Here is a 5,446-nt window from a genome sequence, read left to right on the forward strand (position 1 = left end):
TTTTTTTTTTTTTTTTTTTTTCTGTAACTTGCAGCTGAACCTAATCTTGATTAATAGACTGTTTCTAAGTCTCTCCTATTGAATCCATCTGGAACCAGCACTGATCTTAATCTTCTCAACACAGTATCATGTTTATCATGTTCCTGCCCAAACACTATCAGTGATTTCCACATACCAGTAGGATAAAATCTAGACTTCTTAGCTTGGCATTCAAAACTCCATAATACGGCCCTACATTACCACGTTAGCCTCAACAACCACCCCCTAAACCCCCTCCCAACACACTCTCTTTCATCATCAACTCTCCATTCCAGCCCTGTAACTCCATACAACGTCTCTCGCTTTCTGCTGCTTGGATTGAGTTTATGACAGCTGAGATAGGAGTAAGTAAGCACTCTCTTTCAAAATGCAGTGTGAATGGAAACAAACTAAATGGCCCTGAACAGTAGAATAGATAAATAAATTGTGCAGTAGACATACAGTGGAATAGTATTCAGCAATAATGAATAATAAATTACTGTTTTATGCACTAATATGATGAAACTTACAAGTGTAATAGTGAACAAAATAAAATTCAAAATTAGGCAAAATTAATCTACAGTCACAGGAATCAGAACAGTGGTTACGTCTGGGGTGGTAGTGAATGGAAGGGGGCATGGCAGGGAATTTGGGATGCTGAAAATGTTGTGTTTCTTGATCAGAATGCTAGTTACACATGTGTTCACTTCAAGGACATTAATCCAGATGCATCCTTGATTTGTGCTCCTTTCTATATATATAGAGAGAGCATAGACAGATGGATGGATAGATACAGATAGATATATATCAATAAAGAAAGTTTACTTATTGTGATAGAAATTAGAACAGTGGTTAGCTTTGGGGATAGGTGATAGCAGTTAGGATACAAGGGGAGTTTCTGGAGTGCCAATCTGGGAAGTATTTATATGAGAGCGTTCTAGTTATAAAAATCCATTGAACTAAACCCAACGGTTTGTCACCTTTTTATATGAACCTTTGATAAAAATGTACTTAACAAATGAAGTGTGCAGCACCAGTCCAGGCACTGTTGCTGTCAGGTCCTACCATGGGCAGGGGGGTTAAGAGATGGGTGGGAGCTGCAGCAGGGACTTTGGAAAGAGTTTACCAGGTATTCTCTCTTGAGTGGGCCATGTGCACATCCTGGAAGGGGATGGGCAATAAGAATGAGGCTCCACAGGTGGTCATGATTTGGAATAACTTCTCAGGCACTGTGTTAGGCAGAATAGTGCCCCCCCCCCCACACACACAAGGTGTCCTCATCCTAATCCCTGGGACCTGTGAATAGGTTATGTTACATGACAAAGGGAATTTAGCTTGCAGATGGAATTAAGGTTGCTAATCAGCTGACCTTAAAATAGGGAGATTATCCTGGATTACCCAGGTAGGCCTAATGTAATCACAAGAGTCCTTAAAAGGAGAGGGAGGCAGAAGCAAGAACTAAAGACATGGCAGCCTGAGAAGGAATCAGCCTGACACTGCTGACTTTGAAGATGGAAGTGGGCAACAAGCCAAGGAGTGTGGGCAGACTCTAAAAGCTGGAAAAGGCAAGGAAGCATTCTCTCTTAGAGCCTCCAAAAGAAATGCAACCTTGCCAACACCTTGATGTTAGCCTGGTGGGGCCCATTTTGGACTTGTGATCTACAGAACTGTAAGATAAAAAATTTGTGTTGCTTTAGGCCACTACATTTGTGGTAATTTGTTAGAGCAGCCATAGGGAACTAATACAATAACCTAAAATAGCAACTGGGTAATCCAGTAGGCAGTGAGCCATACTCTCCACAGGTAGATAAAGGTTCCTCTGACAATACTCTTAGAAGAACTTTCCAAAAATCTTAGCTGGCCACTTGCTCAGCCACTGATTTTACATGCAGATATTTTGGTGAAAAATTCATTAGTTTCAACCAACTAAGTCTGAGCACTTACCACAACCTACACACTACGCTGAACTAATTTTCACTTTCCTTACCTCATTGAACCCTCACAACAACCCTATGGTATAGATAGGACCAGGTCCATTTGGCAGGTAACGTAACCAAGGCTCAGATAGTAACCATAAGTGTAGCTAGTAAATACTGAACACCTACTCTGAGCCAAGCACTATACTAAGCACTTCATGTGTGTTAACTAATTTAATTCTCCCAACAGTCCTATCCCGGCATTTGCAGATGAAGAAACTGAGGCACAAAAAGAGTCTAAGTAACTTTTCCAAATCCTTATAGGTGGTGAGTGACAGGGCTGGGACTGGAACCTAGGCCCTTTGGGTGCCTTTGGGATATACCCCCACTACCTCTCACCTCTGTCAATGTCACAGTTATCATCATCATCACTACCCACTACTGACAACAGCCTAGGTCTCTGGAATTGAGCCTAGCCCAGCCATTCCCTCTGAGCTTCTTCAGTGTCCTGCTGGGTATGGCACTGGTGGCTGTCTGTCAAACTACATGGCAGGGTTCAAGGATGACCTCACAGGCTGGAGCTTGACAAAGTAGTAACCTTGGAAGGTCTCCCTGAGCACTGTTTACTAGCAACAGTAACGGCATGCTCCACACTTTCCTTGGCGCTTCAACTTCCCTCTTCCTCTGATCCTCCTGAGTAATTCTCACATGCATCTTAAGCAGGAGAGTGCCCCTTAGCTTCCTTAGAAGCTGAGGAATCCCAAGAAAGATCCTCCCTTGGCATGTGCTATAGACCAGAGAGGAGCAAGTCTCAGGAATATAGCATCAGAAACTCACCAACTTGATTGGTCTTAAACCTGGACTGCTCATCACTAAGTCTTAGCATCTCCTCTCTTTTCTGCTATCCAGCTTCACACCCCACCACATTGCTCAGGCCAGCACTTACACCCATCCCACCCTCTGTGGCCTGCTTTTCCTAAGACCTGAGCCTGTGCCTTCCCACCCCCTCACTCACCGCTTGTCTTAGGTACCAGCCAGAGCTGTTTCTAGGCAAGCTGTGGAGTTTCTTTCCAGAACCTCCAATGGTTCTCTTATTCCTTCTCTACCTTTCAGGGAGTCACCATCATTTTCTCTTTCCTTAAATCTGAGGCCTCGTCTCAACTACCTTTTGCTGAACAGAGACATATTGTGTTAGCTGATAAGAGCTTAGGGCCTGACAATTGTCCAAGGATATTTCAGATTTGGACTCTGCTAAGACACCTCTGGAGCCCTTCTGGCTAAGTGGTTAAGAGTTTGGCTGCTAACCAAAAGGTTAGCAATTCGAATCCACCATCTGCTTCTCGGAAACTGTATGGGGCAGTTCTACTCTGTCCTATAGGCCTTGGAGGACTGTGGGAGCAAGGAGCCTTGGAGCCCTGATTTGTAGAAAAGAGAGGGGGGCATGAGACTAAATCCTATTGGTGGGAATAAAAGTGTAGATTGATGGAAAAACAGGAGGTGAAGAGTTATAGGAATCTGCATTCTCAACAAAGGATTCTAAGGAACCAAGTTTTAGGGACCAAGAGGAAACTTTCCAGGCCATAAACCCATCTTGGTATCTTGACAGGGTTTTATGAGTCTGTCCCTGAAAGCAAGCAGGGAGACCTGTGCAGGAGTGGGCTCCTGAATAGAAAACTCTGATGGAATGCATGTGGATTATCTGCCACCCTCACACATCCAGGCAGAACCTCTCTTCTAAATTGGGAAGGAGGTGAATTCCTTGCTTTTTCTGGAAAGATGGGTGACAGAGCTCATCTCACCTTAGGATGCTCCTAAAACTGTTCTAAGGACTTTACTTGTAATATCTTGTTTAATACAACAACCCGGTAGGTATTATCATCCCCATTAGACAGATAAGCAAGCCGAGGCAAAGAATAGTTGGGTCAGTTGCCCAAGTCATCAACTCTGTAAGCTTTACAGCCAGGACTTGAACCCAGGCAGGCTGACCTCAGAGTCTGCTCTTGACCACCCACCCTATGTCCACTTGACTGTCTCTTGACAGCTGGGCTCTGATTTATAACAATCTGGAGTTTAGTCAACTGGGTTTGCTCAAGGTGTGTGTTCCAGAGGAGTGCCGTCTTGTGCACCCAGTCCCAGAGATCATCCAAGGGGCTCTATTATTGTTCTGTCTTCTCCAGAAGCTGTCCTCTGGGTCTCCAGCAGCTACCACAAAATGCCCTTCCCTTCCTCTTCTTCCTCCCACAATATAGGGATGCTGGAGCTTCAGCTTTAGGCTCAAGAACAAAATCCAGATGACACGAGGCATTAAAATACTAGCCTACCGAGGGGGTAAAATGGGAATCATTCGGCCTGCCAGTAAAATAGGATCACATTGGAACCCCGCTCAACAAGTCTCTGCATCCCTAGGTTGGTGCGGATCGGACATGAAGGCCCCCGCTGCGGGCACAGCGCCCCCACGGGGCACTGCGCCGCCAGCGCGCCCAGTTCGTCCGCGGGGGGCGGCCAGACCTCTCCCCGCCAAGGGCCGGACAGCGCCGCCCACCCCTCAACTGCTCTCCCCAGAGGGGTCGGGAAGCGACCGGCCCGGGGCAGGAGGGAGCGCCTGGCGCTCGGGGCTGCGCGGAGCCGCGGGGTTCGGGGCGCGGGCTGGGGCGCAGGCCTGAGGAGACCAAGCCGCGAGCGCCCGTCAGCCCAGGCTGTATGTGTCTGTTTGTCTGTCTGCGCCTCGGGGCGCCGGGCTGTGCAGAGCCCCGGGAAAAGCGCGCCGCGCTCACCTGCAGCCACAGCCGGCACGCGGGGAGCCTCGAGACAGGGGCGCAGCCACCCCGGGCTTCCTCGTTGGCCTCCTCGCTTCTCCGAGAGCCGCGGCTCTCCTCCGAGGATCGCTCGTGGGAGCCGAGGAAGAAGCCGGAGCTGCTATCGCTGCCGTGGCAGCCGTCTCCTCCTTCGCCGGCGCCTCCAAGTCCCATTCCAGAGCGCTCCACTCGCTCGCTGGCTGCCTGGGAGGCTCTGGGCGCGGGCGGGCGGGCGCTGGAGGCGGCGCCGCGGCGAGGGTGGGGAGCGGGCCGGGCGGAAGGAGGGGTGTCCTCTTTGGGGATGGGGCAGGCGCGGAGAAGGAGCGGCCGCGAGTGCAACCCCACCCTGCAGGACAGCCCCTGGAGCTGGGCTCCCTGGCCGTGCGTCCTGCCTGCTGCCACCTTGCTCCGTCCCAGGCTGGGATCAGACCCCAGGGGTCAGGAGCGGCGGGCTCAGAAAACAGGGGGGTTTTCGGGGCTTGGCTGGTGAAGACTCTACTGGGGGAAGGTCCTGACTGTGGGAGGCATCCATCAAAGACGATAATGAAGAAAACGAAAGTGATGAAAGTTGGGATAATTGTTGACAAGTGCCAGGAGCTGTCTTGGTAGTGCCCAGATCACCCCACCAGTGCCAATTCATACTAACAGAGGGCCCGCTGGCTGGGACAGGCTCCGGGGTGGGGGAGGAGGTAAGGATGCCAGACGGAGAGGAGACAA

At 49.5% G+C, this 5,446-nt stretch overlaps 1 protein-coding gene across 2 annotated transcripts in view; it reads right to left on the reverse strand.

Annotated features, from left to right (window-relative positions):
* Positions 1–5,143, reverse strand: part of MATN2 (matrilin 2) — a 188,091-nt gene extending 182,948 nt beyond the window's left edge. The window contains exon 1 of one of the 2 annotated variants that reach the window (XM_004370750.2): positions 4,709–4,898. The gene's annotated coding sequence lies outside the window, so the exon portion shown is untranslated. Of the gene's footprint in view, positions 1–4,708 lie in introns of both variants that reach the window. The other variant, XM_004370749.1, reaches the window with a different exon arrangement.
* Positions 5,144–5,446: the final 303 nt, after the last annotated feature.

This window comes from Trichechus manatus, unplaced genomic scaffold, assembly GCF_000243295.1.
Source record: "Trichechus manatus latirostris isolate Lorelei unplaced genomic scaffold, TriManLat1.0 scaffold00009, whole genome shotgun sequence".
Classification (NCBI taxonomy): Eukaryota; Metazoa; Chordata; class Mammalia; order Sirenia; family Trichechidae; genus Trichechus; species Trichechus manatus.